At 43.4% G+C, this 19,112-nt stretch overlaps 1 long non-coding RNA gene across 1 annotated transcript; it reads left to right on the top strand.

The window, feature by feature from the left end:
* Window positions 1–210: 210 nt before the first annotated feature.
* LOC118984742 (uncharacterized) lies at window positions 211–17,958 on the top strand. The gene is made up of 3 exons (XR_005065981.1): window positions 211–258; window positions 2,824–3,384; window positions 17,801–17,958. It is a non-coding gene; the product is annotated as an uncharacterized LOC118984742 (long non-coding RNA).
* The last annotated feature ends 1,154 nt before the right edge of the window (window positions 17,959–19,112 follow it).

Here is a 19,112-nt window from a genome sequence, read left to right as displayed (position 1 = left end):
GTTGCTAAAGGGGACAGAGGGGGCAGTTCTTATATCATATTAGAGGAAATGGCCAAGAAGTATTTACAATGATAAATACAGATGCTTTATTTGTGAGCACTCAACATCTGCCAGGCAGTCTGCTAAGTGTTTTATGTGCATCATGTCATTTGATTCTCACAATAATGTATGTAATATTTTATTATTTCTTTCTTTAGAAAGAAAACTGAAATGAAAACTGAGACTTACAGAAGAGAAATAACTGACTCAAAATCTCAGGTCAGTGGTGGATTAATGGCTCTGCAAGAAGAAAACTTGGGTTTAGTGCTAAAAAATTTACTAGAATTAGTGGGGTGATCACATTATAAGATAGAAAAATGTCAAATCACTACATTGTGCACTTGAAATTAATATAACTAACATAATATTGTATGCCAGCTGTACTTTAAAAAAGAGAATTGAGAGGGGAGAAGGATGGTGAAGAGGGGTAATGAGAGAGCGTATTCCGTGCAGTAGCAACAGTAGGGAAGAGGGTCGTCAGCGAGTGAAACCAGGTTGCCACAGAAGAATTGCTGGAACGTTCAGTGAATGTGGGGCCGTAGAAGAGATGAAGCTACAAATGCAGCCATGGGTCAGATCACAACAGGCCAGCCATGTCTTGCAAAAGAGTTTGGACTCTATCCTAAAATTGCTGGAGGATCAAAAAAGGTGAACACTGTTGTCATCTTCATGGTCACCACATTTTTATTGTAGTAGCCTAAATGATGACTCTCCAAAGATGTTCAAATCCTAATTCTTGAAACATTACGGAATCTGCCATCTTACATGGCAAAAAGGACTCTGCAGATGTGATTAAGCATCTTGTCATAGAGAGGTAGTCTGGATTATTTAGGTGGGACCAATATAATCACAAGGCCTCTCAAACAGGAAATGGGTCAGCATCAGAGAAGGAAAAGTGTCAAAGGCAGCATCAGTTAGGAAGCACGAGAGAGGGGAACACACTCCATTGCTGCCTTTGAAGACGAAGGAAGGGGCCCTGGGCTACAGAATGCAGGCTGCTCCTGGAAACTGGCCTCCAGAAGGAACGCGGGCCTGCTGACATTTTGATACTAACCCCACAAGACTTTTAACCTATAGACCTGAGAGATAAATGTGTGTTGTTTGAAGCCACTGAGTTTGTAACGATTTGTTTCAGCAGCAATCGCAAACTAGTACAATTATTATAGCTACAATTTAATGAACATCTATTCTGTACAAAGTATTTTATATACAGTAACTCTAATTCCAGGGCCAACTTTATGGGGTTTTTGGATCACTCAAGGCCCCCTGCTTAGAAGGGCCCTGCATCAGGTTTAATGCCCTACCCTGTAACTCTTCTTCTTCTTTTTTTTAGATCAATATCATCTGTTTTTAAGCTGTTTTCTTAAAAAGCAAAGCTTTTAAGAAAAGCTTTATAGTTTTGTGAAATAGCAAAGGCTCAAAAAGACTGGGAATCAGTGGAGGTATAACAGGATGGCACCAAATTTGGGATCTAAAGGCCTGGTTCCATTCCTTATCCTGCCGTTTCTAATCATGTGACCTCAGTCACACGATGGAAACCCTCTGAACCTTAGTTCTTCCATCCAAACAGTAGGGATATTTGTTCCTACCCTACAGGATTACTTTCAGGCATAACTAAGTGTTTGTAAATTCATTTTTCTGCCCTTTTCGGTTGCTTAACCATCAGGTTAAAAAAATGTGGCAATAAAAAGTGAGATAACATGTGAAAGGGATTTGAAAGTGAAATCTTCCACAAAAGAATAAGATAAGGTAGTCTGGATCCTGATTCCGTACTGTTTCCGGCTTAGGAAACAGCATTAGCATAGTGTCAAACACAAAGGACCTTTCCTTTGTCTATGTGCCTTGGAAAATGCTTTATGCTGGCTGTGTGGAAATTAAAAAAAGCTTCCATGTTCTGAAACTGTAGAGGTAATTTGGGGATGCCACAAAGGAGCCAAGGTGTGTTAATGTTGAGTTTCCATAACAACATGTTCTGCTGCTCTATCCTCCCCAATTCTGAACTACCCCCGGATGAGATGATGAGTCCAGTGAACAGCAGAACTAAGCCATTCTACGTGAAATTATTTTCTCCATATGCAGATAGGGGAGACATTCTCACTTCTCCACAAAGACATCTAAATGGAGAAGCCCTCTGAATTTTTACAAAACAATCTCTTCTCCCTCATTCAGAATCAGAACCTAGATCCCATATACTCTTCACACTGCCTGGCATGTGGCAGGTACTCAATATATAGTTGTGTAATGAGCGAATGGTCAGAACTTGCCTGGAAGTCCAAGGTTGGATATAGAACACCATACTTAATTAGTAAAAAGAGACTAATAAATTGTATACCAGGAATTTCAGGAAGGGGATAAATTCATACTTCACACAATTCAGTGTCTGTTCCAAGCCACACAGCGTTTTCACATCTGGATCTGCCCCACTTATTAAACTGCTTCAGCCTGTAGCAAATTCCCCATCATGTTTATTATCCTGAAAGGACACAGTGTTGCTCCACCAGTGTTATTCCACCTGTTGTGTTGCACACAATTCCAAATGTTGTGCATGAACAGTATGTGAAAACGGCTGGTTAACGGATGTGCTGTCTCCGACCCTTCCGAGCTCTAGGTCCTGATCTTGATAGAGAAGGGAGCCTGGTCAGGCCCACATCTGGGTAGATCATTTCCCTTCAGAATGGCAGAGGCAAGTATCCCTAGTGCCAGGAGGGCTGCTTTTGAAATCATTCTTGTAGGATTGAAAAACCTCTTTAAAAGAAAAAAAAAGAAAACCTTTTTCAATTCCAGGGGCCAGGCTCTTGGTCACGGCATGGAGTCAGGCTTTGAAAGGGCCTCAGATCAAAATGAACTTTGTATCTCCTCCCTCCTTACCCCAATATGATTCTCAGATTCTTGGCACAATCCGTGGGCCCCTTCTGTCCTGGAAGACAGCTCCTTTTTGTGATCTCCTCCTTGGCCAATGGATGAAACCTTTTAGGGTCAAAAGGGGAGGACAGAGAGGCATCCTCATCCTCACCAGCCTTGCAGAGAACGGCTTCAAACCAGCGGTCATGGCACCTACTCACCTCTGAGTGATGCCAAAGCTGCTCTCAGTTCACCCCCACAACTGTCCTTGAAAATGAGTACGTTTGACTCTCATTTTACTTCTGAGGAATTTGGGCATCCCTAGCACAGAAATTGTGATGGCTGTGAAGCTACAGAAGAAATGTCCAACTTTGAAGCCTAAAGATCAGTTTTGAGCTCCTCTTCGGCTCTGTATTAATTGCATGACCTTAAATGGAGTCACTTACAAGTTTTTGAACCTGTTTTCTCACCCGAAGAAATAGAGATGATACCCCTCCTTCAAAGGTTTGTTCTGTTGACCTACTTTAAAAAATAATTTTAATTTTTTTACATGAGGACTAGGGTGGGCCAGGAATGTAAAAATAAAAGATACAGTTCCTGCCACAGAGATGTTTACAGTCTAGTAAAAAAGGCAGGTAAGAAAGCAAATAATTACAGTTCTAAATGATCCGCAGTGAGAACGAGAAGCACACCTCCATTAGGTGCCCTCCTTGCAAGCCACAGGTCTGTGTGTGTTAGGGTGTGATTTTGTGTGGTATGGACAGAAGAGGAAGAAGGGAGAATAGGGAACGCTTCCTAGAAGACGCAAACCTAGGTGGAGGCTTGGCAGATAGGCAGGCATTATTAGGAGATAAACGTGGGGAGGAGGAAGGACACCCAGGCAAGGAGGGCAGCAGGTACTGATGCACAGCTGTGTGAAAGAGATTGGTTATTTCAGAGTGCGTGTGGGGGAGTGGGGAGCCTGTGGGAGGAATGCACAAATACACCTTTCCCAGGGCTGCTATAACCAAGTACCATAAAATGGGTAGATTAAAACAACAAAATTGATCTTCTCTCAGTTCTGGACGCCAAAATTTCAAAAATCAAGGTGTCAGAAGGACCACGCTCCCTCTGAATCCCATCCAGAGGAAAGGGAAGGGAAGGGAGGAAAGGAGAAGGCCTGCCTTTCCTTCCCAGGCTTCTGATGGTGGCTGTCAATCTTCGGCCGTCCCGGTGTGCAGATGCCTCACGCCCAACTCTGACTGTCATCACGTGGCAGCCCCCCTACAGATCTTTGTATCTGTGTCCTCTTATCAGTCCCTCTTTCCAAATAAGGACATGCATATTGTACAAGTACCAGGAATTAAGACTTCAGTATGTCTCCTGGGGGACACAATTCAACCCACAAAAATGGTCTTCTGCCTGGAATGCTCTTCCCCCACGTGTCTGCATTTCTCATTCTCTCTTCTGGTCTTTACTCAGATGTCACCTTCTCAGTGAGGACTTCCTTAGCCAACTTATTTGAAATGGCGACATTCATTTCCCAGCATTTCCTAGTCCCTGTCCCTGCTTTAGTTTCTTCTTTAGCATTTGTCATTAGCATACTATATGCTGTCTTTCATGTCATTATATTGTGCATTGTCTGCCTCCCCTGGTAGAATGTAAACTCCGGGACAGCAGGGATTTATGTGGGTTTTGTCCACTGCTGCGTTGCCAGCTTGTAGAACAGTGCCTGGCACAAGAGATGTTTGCTGAATGTACGTAAGAACTTCTCTTTTGGCCCAAGCTGTGTGCCTTAGTTTGTTGGAGTGTCATCCTGTACACCAAAAGGTTGTGGGTTCGAGCCCCAGTCAGGGCCCCCATAAGCAGCAACTGATTGATGTTTCTCTCTCACATCTATGTTTTGCTGGCTCTTTCTCTCTGTCTCTGTCTTCCTTCCTCTCTCTCTAAAATCAGTAAACATATCCTTGGGTGAGGGTTAACTTTTTAAAAACCCTCCCTTCTGAAGCCCTTTATGGAGTGTGTTTGGAGCTCTAAGATTGCTGCTGCTTCCCTGAGGGTCAGAGCCCCCCACCCCCCGCCCCCAGATCTTCTACAGCCACAGGCTTTAATTCCCTCAGCATGTAGCCAGTTGCCTCTGTCCCCCCCACAGAGGAGTCAGGAGGGGAAATGTCTCAGCCCCAAAGGTTTGGTTGTTTGAAATCTGGTCCACTAGCATATCTCAAGGAAGAGCAATGCAATGTCTCCCCTATCTGGTCTTTGGCCTTTAAATTTTCCTCCTCTTCATCTGTGAAACAGAACAGTAGGAAAAGCATTAGGGCTAGGGAGTCTCTAAGTTTGCCAAAAGAAAACCCTCTTCTGGTGCTCTTTTCCAGTGGTAACATTTCTGTTCACCTGATGGTTTTTCCACCTCGGTCAGGCTTCCTTCCTTCTCCCCTGGTGCTGATCTCCAGTTTCATGAGGCCTTTACCTCCATGGTTCCCGCAGCACCGAGATCCATCCATGTGGCTACCTCATAAATCTGGTATGGCTCTTGGGGCTGTAGAAAATTCAGCTCATGGTATCATAATGGTTAATTTTGTGTCAACTTGGCTGGGCCCATGGCGCCAAGATATTCGGTCAAATGTTATTCTTGGATGTTTCTGTGAGGGCATTTCTGGATGAGCTTGGCATTTAAATCAGTGGACTTTGAATAAAGTAGATTGCCCTCCATAATGTGGGTGAGCCTCCTCCAATCAGTCAAATGCTTGAATAAACAAAAGGCAGACCATTCCCTAGCAAGAGAGAACGCTGTCAGCAGATGAACTGCAACATGGGCTCTACACTGGGCCTCCGGCCCGCGGGCCTATGCTGAAGACTTTGGACTTGCCAGCCTGCCTAAGTGCATGAGCCAATTCCCCACATTCTCTCCACCCCCCCCCCCACCCCCCCACTCTCTCTCCTGTTGGTTCTGTTTCTCTGGAGAACACTAACTGATACAAATATTATCAGTATTTATCACAGCATAAATCTTTTAGACAACAGTGAAATTGAACTTCATGGTGTTTTCTGACAGAGAGTTAACATTCTGCTTCCTGTGGAAAAAAATCAAACAGGCAGCATGTTTTTCTGGCCCCAGGGCTGCGGTTGTAAGACCGAGAGGCTCTGTGGAGATGGGAGGTTTACGAAGGCTATAGAAGACAGAGTTCCGGAGAACGGGGAAACTGGCTATTACTAACTGAGCATGCTTAGTTCCAGAAAAGACAGGGTAGGAAAACATTTACTTTCTCTAGTAATCAAGAAGCCAAGAAAGAGATTTACTGAGCTGGGAAAGGAGGGAAGGAAGATAATGCTTTTTTTGGTCTCCTGGATAAATTCAGATCAGAATCTTAATGGAAAAGTAGAACTATTTTCTTTATCTGGCTTTTCCAGTGACTCACGGTATGACTTTCAGTGAGATACCACCCTTCTCTGGGCCTTCTTTTTCTCATTGTTAAAATGAGGCAGTTGAATTAGTCTCTGTGGTCTCTTTCCATGTCCATGTCCATATCACCATAAACTCTCACCTCTGTGAGGGTGGGCTGGCTTGGGTTTACTTCTGGGCGCTCAGCACCTAGCATAGGGCCTAACATGTAGCATCACCTACCCCACAGTGGGTCCTATAAATACTAGTAAAAACAAATGAGTGAGGATTAAAAAAAACACCTATCTAGGTAACTTTTGAAGGAGAGGGAAAAGAAATCAAGAAATCTCCTCTGTGGAATTATTTAAAAGATGTTTTTGGTAAACCTGAAATAGTTACTGTCATTTTCTAAAATTTGTTGTATATATTCAGAGTACTAGTGGGGTACAAAGTTATTTAAACCAACTCTGTGCCCCCAGGTGACAGGACATGCATACCAGAGACGCTAAATGGAAGGAATCGGAAGGAATCACGTGCAGAGCCTGGCCTGTGCAGAGTGGTTGGTTTGTTTGTTTGTTTGTTTATTTTCTTTTTGGCCAGTGAATTTTTATTCTAAGATCCCACAGTTTCCAAGTTTGATGGATAAATCTAAGAGGGAGAGGACCAGCTGAGTGACCTCTTATGGTCCCTGCTCTTCCTCTCCACCTTCCTGACACTTTTTCTTCCTTCTAAGCGGACCGAACAGTGCGGCAGCCGAGCACTCCTTCGTTGTCCTACAGAGCCCCCAGAGCCACAGGCAAATTTTAAAAAAAACCCTCTGCTCTTCTGTCCTGCCCCAGATTCTTTAGCCACGTCACACTTTTGCCCAATTCAAGCGGAGAATTGCTCTGTATCAGCTACTCCCGGCAAGTTGGCTGACTAATGGTTTTCTATCTTCATTTTTACAACAGTCTAGAAAAGTCCTGAGTTTATGGAGAGTCCCTCTGAGTCATGACTCAGAAGAACCTCTACATGTCATCCTATTTGATTTTACAAAGGCCTTCAGCTTCCAGAGCAGAGGAGCTGCCTCCTGTTCTGAAATAGAGTGAACATGGCCTGGACCCGAGGCAGGCAGGCCTGCCTTTTAGTTCAGTGTCAGGACAGTGTGTGTTTGACATATCATTTCTCCCCTCTGAGCCCTAGTCATCTCCTCTGTAAAGGAAAAACTGCAATGACAGCGTGTGAGCACACACACACACACAAACACACTCACACCACTCCACTCCTACCCTAACCCCAACCCAACCCCTGCCACAAGGTTATTCTAAGAATTAGATGAGATCATGTAAATGATGATGTTCTACACTACGCAAATGTAAGTTTTTTTTAAACCAAATTTCAGCTTCAGTGAGTCATTTCAGACTTCAGTTCTTGATGTATGTGTCCTTCACTTAAGCCTACTATCAAATATTTCTCCTTATTTTTTTTCTTGTTTCCTGGAAAAAATTATAAGGTTGGTTCTATGCAAACTCCTGAAGGAGTCTACTACAACACCTTACCGAACATCTTTCTAGCTCTATTCTCCCTCCCCAGTGGCCCTATCAGCTCTTACCCCCTCCTTTTGTCTATAATAATTCAAGATGGTTTCTTCCAGCACACACTATCACCATGCATACCTGCATACCTGTATACCTGACACTGACATATTTAATGTTTGATCTAGTTGTTGTCATGTAGAAACCTAAATAATGATGGACAGAATGTCTAGAGTCCTGTGTTCCAGAATTAGCATTGTTTTTTGATTATCCAGGGAGTGTTGGACCATTCAGTTTGAAAAACATCTATTTAGGTCATGGAACGGGGAGGGGATATGCTTGCTGTGCTCAAAATTTTATAGATCACACAGATAAGTAAACCTCCAATTCTGAGTGATACAATGGTGCACGCACACACACAAACACACACACAAAAATAATATGGGTGCATAGAGGAATGAACAATTTAATCAACCTTCACATGTTGTGGAGGCACCACTTCAAAGAGGAGGTAACATCTGAGCAAGACTTTCAGGCATGACTGAGAATACAAGTTCAGTGAGGAGTCTGAGTAGAAGGAAGAACGCTAAGACATGAAAAAAATAGCACGATGGGCCCTGGTCAGGTAGCTCAGTTGGTTAGAGCCTCATCCAGATAAGCCAAGGTCACACACAGGTTTGATCCCCAGTCAGGGCACGTATGAGAATCAGTGCATAAATAAGTGGAACAACAAATTGATGTTCTTTTCTCTCTCCCTCCCTTCCTTTCTCTAAAAAAAAATCAGTAAATAAAAATTAAACCATGGACACAGACAACAGTGTGGTGATTGTGGGAGAAAGAGGATGGATAGAAGTGGAAGAGGTTATAAGGAGTAAAGGGTGATAGAAAAAACAAAAAATAAATTTAAAAAAAGAACGATGAAGAAATGGGAAGGGTTTGGTGTGGCAAGAACATGAGATGTATGGTAGGAAGGGCAGAAGATGAGACTAGAGGGAAGTCTGGGCTGAGGACGTGTGGGACCTAGTATGCTGGGCGTAGACAGGTGGTTTTAAGCCCTCTTGACTCCAGGCATTCATATGCAAATCAATCTCTCTTCTGTATACCTAGAGTGGTGCCAGGTATGTTTCATCCTTGAATGAACTGACAAAATAGTCATTCAAATAGTTGTCTGTAGAGCTTGATTCTCCCGTGGAAGCCCCATTGAGAAAGGCCGCTAGGCAATGAATGGTAAAGCATCCAACATTTATAGAAAGCAAGTGACACCCTCACATATCATAGAAATCTCTCCAGTGACAGCGAGAAGAATGCATTATTGCAGGCAGAGAGAGAGAAGGAGATGAACCAAAAATCTGTTGCAATAATTTGTGTGGGTGGTTCAGGACAACGACAACAGAAACGGAGGGAAGGAGCATTCAGGAGACACTTGGGAGGCAGAATGGATGGACTATTTCAGTGATGTCTTCTCTGGCTCCCCAGCTATGACCTAGGGTCACTTGCTCCCTCCAGCTACAGGCTGGAGCCTTCCAAAAAAGGGCGAGGAGTGCATCCACCACAACCCTCCTTGGGGGTGGGGAATCCCGCCACTAATCTGGACTTTATCGTGTCTCTGGTGAACTCTGCACATGCTGATGGACTCTGAGTTACGACCTTTCTCTTTACACCCCATTGCCTGCCTGGGTATGTTGGCTTAGTCCTCACAACTGACCTTCAGTCCAATTCCCCTGCCCAGCCCCACATTTTCCTGTGGGGACAGAAGCCCTTCCCTGAACTCCAGACTGCTTGGCTGGGGTCCTGAGACTGAGCCTCCCTATCCCAACCCAGTCTCCCCGGAGGCTGGATCTGCTCCCTGAGCTCACCACAACCTGTGCAATCCTGCAGGGGAGTTAGTATTGCCAGCTCCAGTGCGGCTTGACCCCAGCTTCCTCCTCCTCCTCCTCCTCCTCCTCCTCCTGGCAAGGTTTCACTCACAGTGCCTCACACCCAAACCCACCTGCATTCAGACACCACCAAAACTTTGTCTGGGGCCCATGTTCTCATTTGTAACATGAGGGGGTTATACTAGGTAACTCCTAAGGTAGCTAGCTCCCTTCCAACACTAACATCCTGTGTTTCTAAGTAGGCCAATTGTAAAAGAAGTCTGCATTGGCACAGAACAATTGAGGCTCGGAGTGAGTGAGTCAGACTCAGCAAAAATGTCAAGCTGACTGGAAGACTGGAGATTAGAGCGCTGCATGCCTCTGGGCAGACAGCAGCTAGAGGCTCAGGCCACAGACTAGCTACCCAGACAGCTGTGTGGATAAGATGCCTGATGCCACACCCCGCATATTAGTCACATGCCTGTTCAAGGAATTAACATCATTTCATGTACCCCCAAAGACAACATTTATTTATGACCCAAAGCTATTTAGGATCCTGAATGTCATTCTAATTTTTCTCATGGTTAGTGTTGGTGATTTTGGATTCAGTGTTATTCCGTTAGCATTTAGCCTGATTCCTTGAAATGAGCATCCAGTGACTATTTCCTATGCATCTGGCTTTACTCTCAAGACTTCCTAAATCTCTCCCAGGTGCTTCTCTTGGTGCCTAATGGAAAGAATGCAGGTCTTTAGAGACCAAAGTTTAAACTCCACAGCTACTAGGTAATCATGTGATTTGGAAAAGTTAGTTAATCTCTCTGAGTTTGGGAAATAGGATAATACCTGCCTTGTGAAGTTGTAGCTCAGATTGAAAGTGCCTGGTGTGCAGACAATTCTCAAGGAATTGAGAATCTCCCTCTCACCAGCCCTGCTGCCTTCCACCTTCAGAAGTCTCTTTGCCCTCAGGATGGCTTCTCCTGGGTTATCTGGCCTTTTCTCTCTCTACTACTGGAGCCTACAAGGTTCCCGCTGGTCCACACAAGTTCCTGCTCCAATTCTAGACCTAGAGCATGCTGAGTCAATACCAGCACTTCCTGAAGTAGGGGCTTTTGTTGATGTTGTTCAGAGCTGAGCCAAGAAAAATCTTGATCAGTTGATGAGATCATAGCTGAAGGCTCTAAGAGCTCCATTGTCTCAGCTCTAGGGTCTATTACACTGAAAACGAAAATGCCAGTGCAGTGATTCAGTGCAGGGCTGGTCATGAGATTCCAAGAGACAGTGCTGAAGTGGTGAGGTGGGTAAAGCAAGGATGTCTCCAATCTGCTTAGCACAGGACTTAGCTTTGGGACACACTTCTTTGGCTGGCTAGAGGTTAACATTCTTAGTTTTTCTCTCAGGGGGATTCTAGTATCAGGAACCAGCACAGACGTGGCCTGTAAGAGCCTTAGCAATAGTTTAAATCTACCTTCTTTTACACAGATGGAGAAACTGAGGCCCAGAAGAGAGAAATGACTTTCCCAAAGCCACAGAGAGAAAAAGGGCCAGAACGATACCTAACTCAAGTCTCTAGATTCTATGTCCATATCTGTGTTCATTAGCATGTAAAAAAATAGTGATTGTTAAAATTCAACATGTTGCAGACACTCAGGAATCCAATCATTGAAGAGCAAGGGGGGGAAATATTTGATAAAAAGATGTCTAAACAGGAGAGCATTCACTAGTTCACCAAATATTTGTTGAACCCCAGAAGTAAGGAAAGGCCAAATTGTGGATTCTATTGTGTCAGCAACATGAAGCCATCAAAGAGTTCAGAGTAGAGGATTGACATAATCAGGGTTTTTCTTAATCCTCACCCAAGGATATGTTATTGAATTTAGAGAGGAAAAGAAGGGAGAGAGGGAGAGAAACATCGATTGGTTGCCTCCCATATGCTCCCAGACTGTGGATAAAATCTACAACCTAGGTATGTGCCCTGACTGGGAGTCAAACCCATAATCTTTTGGTGTATGGGATGATGCTCCAATTAACTGAGCCACTTGGCCAGGGCTGACATGATCAGTTTAGAGAGGTTATTCTGGTAGCAGAGGGAGGATGGATAGGAAGGCGTCAAGTGTGATACATAAGGCCGTGGGGGTTTTAGAGTAGTCTTGGCAAGAAATGACTGATGGAGATGTAAAGAAGGGCAGTGACAGTGAGGACACAGAGGAAGCAAGAGACTCAAAGGCATTTTCTTTAATCCTGCTAATGGGGCCTATGGTCAGTGGAACCACAGGTGGAACTGGGCAGAGCAGAAGGCTGGGCCTTAGGCTCACTGAAGCTCATGACCTGGACTCCCGCCCAGGGTCCCAGGCAAACCACACAGGCTTCACTCATGGCAGGGCAGCTGTCCGATGGCCAAGCACTGAACTGGCCTGAGGCTGCTACCGGTCATTAACAGTCACTAAAACTTTGACTTTGTGATAAACTAAGGCTGTCTGTTTTCCCAGCAAAGTGCAACAAAGTCCTTCAATAGAGGACTGCATAAAGAAGATATAGTATATATCCTGTGGAATACGACTTAGCCATAAGAAAAGATGAACTGCTACCATTTGCCACAACATGGATGGACCTTGAAAATATTATGCTAAGAGAAATCAGTAAGCTAGAAAAAGCTATAAACCATATGATTTCATTCATATGTGGAATATAAAACTGAAACTTAAAGACAGACAGATGGAAGAGGGTGGGGGGATAGTAAACAGTTAAGGGAGTCAAATATATGGTGATGGAAGATTATTTGACTCTGGGTAGTATATTGCACACAATGCAATATACAGATCACACATCATAGAAATGTACTCTTGAAATCTATATAATCCTATTAGCCAAGGTCACCTCAATAAATTTAATTAAAAATTAAAAAATTAAATAGATTTAGAAAAAATGCCACAAGGATAGTTGATTATGACACACAGGAACACTTGTTAGAAGCGTTACCTACCTAGAGGCTTTCAATAAGGGTAGGAATTCTTCAAAAATAAGACTTATTTCTACACTTTGGCTGGGTAATTAATATTTCCTGGTAAAAAGTTAAGTTTCACCCACTACTTGCTATGGAGATCATGTATTGTAATAGTAAATAATGTGGAATTTGGTGTCAGGTGGTCCTAGGTGTGAGTCCAGACTGCTACTCACTAGCTGTGTAACCTTGAGCAAGTCACCAATGTCTTTGAGTTTCTTCCACCATAAAGTGCGGATGAGGGTACCATTATGAGGGTCCTTGTCCTAACATTTGAGATAAAGCATTTCTAAGTGCTCAGCATAGTGCTTACCACTGCGCTCAAGCAGTGTCAGCTGTTGTTAATTTTAGTAACTAATGAATTATTCTGTAGCATGGTATATATTTTAAAAGCTCATTTTCTAAGTGAGCATAAAAAATTGTGCTCAGCCCTGGCTGGTGTGGCTCAGTGAATTGAGTGCTGGCCTGTGAACCAAAGGTCACTGGTTTGATTTCCATTCAGGGCCCATGCCTGGGTTGCAGGCCAGGTCCCTGGTGGGGGACATGTGAGAGGCAACCACATATTAACGTTTCTCTCTCTCTTTCTCCCTCCCTTCCTCTCTGCCCAAAAATAAATAAGTAAAATCTAAAAAAATTGCGTTCAATTTTCTTTTAAAGTCTCCCCTTTGGCTATTGTGTTTTAACCAAAATTGAAAGATTCATGAAAGAACGATGGAAGAGTGGAACATTGAATACATATATAAGCAGATTTCATAATGTGCAATAAAAGCATTTGTTTTATTTTCCAAAAATTTTGTGTTCAAAACATGTTTTCACTATTGACTTGCTGGATGACTTCAAATAACTCCACTTAACCTTTTTAGCTATTTTTTTTGCTTCCTCTGCAAAATAATAGACTATAAGATTTCTAAAGACCCTACCAATTCTAAAATAAATATGTAAATTTACTTTACACTCTAATTATATATTACTTGCATAGGTGTAAGAGTAATTCAAACCCCAATTATTTCTGGAGAAGCTCAGGAACACTACATGATTATCAAGGATTCTTGCCAAGAATCTGACTACCATCTCATAGGATGTTTGCACTTCTTTATCTGATGATTTGACAGGGTATTGCTGACCTGCAACATCTGGAATGATAGTCACACCTGACAAGCAGAAAACTGGAACCAGAATTAAGTCCCCTTGCACTTGCAGGTCCTTGGGGGAGAGTGACTTAAAAAAAAAACTCTCTTCTTTTCCTTCATATTGTCAAAGTTTCTCTCTGAGAGCGTAATTTGGTGATAAGTTGGTGAGTTTAACCTGGGAATTAGCAAGGATCAGATTTATGAGCAAATCCTTCAGGTCTAGCTCCTGCTTATCCCTCCCAGCGCTCAGTACTTTGCTTTTGTACACTCTACCAGGGGTGCCCAACCTTTTGGCATCTCTGGGACACACTGGAAGATGAGGAGTTGGCTTGGGCCACACGTTAAATACATAAACACTAACAAAACACTGATGAGCAAGAAAAAGCTTTTAAGTAAATTTACTACTTTGTACTGGGCTGCATGTGGCCTGTGGGCTGTGGGTTGGACACCCCTGCAACCAGACCAATCTTGACTGTTTCTTCAGATCCTTTGTGTTTACTGCTTCATGTTTTACTAATGCTGTTTTCAACTTGGAAACACTTCTCTCTTTTTCTCTGAACTGATCTTCCGTTCTCACCATCAGTACTTGCATGTGCAAATCCTCTCCATCCTTCAAGGCTTAATGCAAATGTCACCTCTCCACAAGTTGCCAGTAATCTTTTTCCTTGGGTGTGGCAAGTATCTCCCTCAGCTGAGCTCCCAGAACACTTTTGTTATGCACCTCTCAGAAAGTCCCTGGCAGGCAGAATAGCACAGTGGCTAAGCACACAGGATCTGCAGTTGTACCACCTGAGTTCAAATCCCTATTGGTACCTTATTGGTGAGATTGGGCAAGTTATAAACTTCTCCATGCCTCAGTTTCCTCATCTTTAAAATGGAGCTACTTGCAGTACCGACCTCATATGGCTTTTGTTAGGTGTAAATGAAATAAATGTGTAGCATTTGGAATAGTGTCTTACCCACAGTATTTAATAAATGCAGGCTATCATTTTACTTTCCTCCTTCTACCTAACTTTACAGATATAATACCTCTCTCTGTCTTATGTTGCCTCCTAGACTTTACATTCTTTGAGAGCAGGAGGATTTGTGCCTATTCATTTTTTTTTTTGTAGCTCCTGTTGTACCTAGAACTTAGCACAGATTTTGGGACACTTAGGCTTAAGCCCTTCCTCCTTTTTCATCCCTAATATTCACAAGATGCTTTTAATAGTAAAAAGGGGATTTCATAAACTAAAGAAGCTCTGGTAATTAAATGTCAAGTTGGACATTAGACTAAACAGTCTGTAGGCTGTTGCATGCTAAGGACTGGGCTTTTTAAAGAATGTTACATGTGGTGTACAGCTATTTGACCCAAGGCCCCAACTCCTAATCCTGGCCCCGTGCCATATCTCCAAGCAGCCAGAGTCTATCACCTTTGCTTCCCATGCTGTGGGTCAGCCTGGCTCCAGCTGGCCATGCATGACCATGATGACCAAGGACACTGTGGGGTGCAGTTCACCCTACAGGGGCCAGCCTCACCCAGGATCCATGGACAAGGTGGTGAACAAATATGTACTAAAGGAAAACAATATGGATTATTCCTGCAGAACAAAGTTCAGATAATAGACAAGATTTCAGGGCAAATGCAGATCAGTTTTTGGAGATATTTTCCACAGATATTTCTCACATCTTTGCAGAGACACTTCTTGGTCTGTGTTCATGGGTCTGTGCCAAACAGCAGTTTACCCAACACTGTGATTCATTTATTTGTTTTCTATACACTGTTTGACTTTTCTCATATTTGGCTTTGGCTGAGGACTCTCAGCATATGTTTTACATGGCTAGTCAGTCAGACTTTTTAGTATTTTTGGATCTTAATACAAAAAAGAAAGAAAAATTCAGACCGAAAGCCAGGATTTTTTAAAATAATAAACCAGGGACTACTCATTTTCTTTTCAATGAGCATTAACTTCAATTTAGTTCTTCTCTTCTGTGAAATTTCACAGCATTAATGTTAAAACGTAATTGAGGTCAAGTATAATATCAGCTCTTGGTGTGTCATTAATAGATCATAGTTCATGAATAAGAACCGCACAAAGTAGCACAGGCCCTCAGAAATGGGCCTGGAGAAATTAGGCCAGACAGGGCTCAGAAAAATGAAGGTGTAAGATTCTGTCTTCTTCTTGTCTCAAGTGCTGCATTTCTTTCCTCTCAACAAAGCTTAGACACAGGCAAAGTAGGTGCTGGCCTAGGGCAGAGGCCTATGCTGGAGCTCTCAAACACTGGTTCTCCAAACACTTGCCATTCCTGCTTCTAGAGTGTCAGTCTATGGGCAGAAGTTTGTTCCAGAGACTTCAGCCCATTCCTTTAGTGATTAATTCAACCATCAGGTGTTTATTATTGCCAGTATGTGGAGGGACTAGGGAGAGAGAAACTGAGGAGGATACAGAGCTTTCGTCTGCAGAGAAGACCAAAAGATAGGGAGATAGTTAAAACTCAGCTTTACCTATGGGGCTGCCAGAGAGGTCGGGAGGTGACTCCACACAACGGATGTCACTGAAAACCACAAGTGGAGGAGTGATGAAGTTATGCACCTCACAGAGGACAAGTAGGATGAGGGAAAGAATGTTGAGTGCAGACACCTTTGACAGGGTAACACACTAAGCTGGTCAATAGTTCTAAACAAAGTAATATAGTTAGGAACAATGTAAAGCCCTCTAAAAACCTGACAGAATTTGATGCACAAGACTTGAACAAATATGTAGATATTTGTTCTGACTTGATAGGGAAGTGAGGAGAATGAACAGAGACTGGGAACCTGAGCCAATGCCCAGGAGGGGCTGAAGTTGGCTTTTGTATGTTGGGAGAACGACTTAGGGCACTGAGGCCAGCAGTAGTCCAGGTGCCTTGAGACAGGCACTGAAAGAGGAGGTCAGAAAATATCAAGCAAACTTTGCCCAGTTAATAGTTTTAGGGAAAGTAGACACTGGTTTAGTCTTGTATAGTGAGATACCAGAGGGAAGCCATAAATAACATCCGAATTCATGTGATTTATGTAGATAAAAATAGGCACAGTAGGTATTTGGCTTCAGGACTAGGAAGATAGTTGTTTTCTCAAATTCTATCCACTCTCACCATTGCGCTGTCACCCGACCAGCATATGCTCTTCCTTCTACTCAGAGTACTTTTATACCTTCTTCTTCGCCCTTCAAGGCTTGATGCAAGTGCCCCCTTCTTCTGTGATGGCTCAGACTTCTCACTGGATTAGCACTCATCATATTAGATTGTCCCTGTCTGTTTTTCTGTCTCCTGCTCCAAGAGGCTGTGAGCTCTCTGACGGCATAGGTTGCCTTTTCTCTCTATACCTTCAGGACTTAGCCAGACTAGAATGTAGCAGCTGCCAATGCATTTCTGTGGATGGATGGATGATTCTGTGGTTCTATGGATGGATGGATGGATTGAACAAATGGATGAATGATTGGCCCAAATCAGTAAGGACTTGCATTCTCCTTAGAAATACAGACTTCACAGAGTGGATGCTCAGAAAAATACTTAATGCTGTGGTAGATCACAGATAAACAACAAGTGCCTCAGTCCAGTTCAAACCTAGTTGCAATTTTGTGTGCTTTATTTTCCTGTTCACATGAGCAGTGTAATTTTAGGTCAAGTTTTGCTTAGTAGGAAGGTTTCAAAGATGTGAAAGGAGGAGCAATCTAATCAAAAACCTCAAACCAGGAGCCAGGAGGTCTAGCGTCTCTTTCTGATCACCACCAACTTCCTGACTATGTAACTCTGATGAGCTTCTTATCTCTACATGCTTCCAGTCTCCTGACTTCCACTCTTTCTTCTTTGCATTCCATCCTTCACCCAGTTGCCTTTCCTGAAAACAAATTAACCATCTTATTTTTGTTTTAAAACCCCTTAGTTGCCTGCAGAATGAAGCCCCAACTCCTTAGCAAACAAGCAAGGAGTTTTTAGTATCTCTCAAGGCTGATGGTCCTTTATCGCGTCTCATATCCAGTTACTCCATGGTTCCAATTCCCCTAACAAAGCTCTTTCATGTCTCTGTGTTTTTTCCGCAGACTGTCTCCGACCTCAGCAGTGACCTTCCACCCCCATCTCACCTGCTAAGCTTCTGTTTGTTCATCTTTTAAGTCTCAGCCAATGGAGCCCCAGAGTTGCTTCCTCAGCAAGGCCTCTTCTAACTCCTTCAGAGAATGTAAGCACTTCTTCCACTCTGCTTCCATAGAATTTTAACTCCTTTATCTCAGACCACTTATAATCCTGGTAGAAATTATTTGCTTCCTCATCAATCTCAGTTGCAAAACTCTGAGTTCCTCTAGGTCAGGGGTCATTATTCTTGTATCTCCCCTCTAGTTGCTAACACTTAGGAGGTTCTCTAATATGTGTTGGTTGAAAAAAATCAAAGGAATTATATTGAATTTTACACATTCTATCTCCCTGTGTCTGTTATTCACCTCTTCCCTGTCTCCCCGTGAAACCTAATAATGAAGACTGGTTTCTGAGCACTGATTAGGCAGCATGCATTATTCTACACCCTTTATACACAGTAACTTTATTTTAATTTTTCTCTCAGCCCTGCAAAGCAGGTATAACTATTACTATTACTTTACATACAAATAAACTGAAGCCCAAAGAGGGTAAGAATCTTTCCCAAGTCATTGTTAGTAGGTGGTGGAGCTAGGATTTAAACCGAAGCCTCTCAAACTTCAAAGCCCGTGACCTTTCCCCAACATCACTTGCTTCCTCAAAGGCTTGACCTGGTAAGTTCTCACTTGGCTGTTTAATTGTTATGAACTGCATTGGATAGGACCACACGAGTAAGGCTCACTCTGACTCACAGCTGGGGCCAGCTATCTCCACAGCCATCCATGCAAGGCCAGACAGCCACATCTACATGCTGGTGCATACAGAGACAAAGCCCAGATCCTCTTTCTGGCAGGGAGCTGTCTTCTAGCACACAGAACTCGCAATCCATTTCCTGGGATCAGATGAAGCCCTCAGTGCAAAGGTCCTTACAGTTCATTGGTTTGTCCCTGATGTTCAGCCCAGAAACTGTCTGCTGCCTAGATCCCTGGAGAATGAGAAATCATTGGCCTCTGGGATGTTTTTCTGGTCACTGAGCTCTCAAGGGGAAAGGTCTGTTGCATGGAAGTGAACAGGCCAAGTTTATCCAAACTTTATCAGGGCGGCCAGGCGTCAGACAGCCCTGAGCCACATTTCGTTAGGACCCACAGAACAGCTGGGGCTTCTTCTCCTCTGCATGATACCTGCCCTCTGAGGATGGAGGTCTTCCTGCCCCCACTGTGCAGCTGACATGAAGCAGAAATCCCACCGTGAGCTCCCTTCAGGCTGGAGACTGCACAGAGCCCT

This window comes from Sturnira hondurensis, unplaced genomic scaffold (genome assembly GCF_014824575.4).
Source record: "Sturnira hondurensis isolate 20B ecotype Veracruz unplaced genomic scaffold, ASM1482457v3 Scaffold0003801, whole genome shotgun sequence".
Taxonomy (NCBI): domain Eukaryota; kingdom Metazoa; phylum Chordata; class Mammalia; order Chiroptera; family Phyllostomidae; genus Sturnira; species Sturnira hondurensis.
Note: the sequence above shows the minus strand (reverse complement) of the source record. Positions and strands in the feature narration are given on the sequence as shown.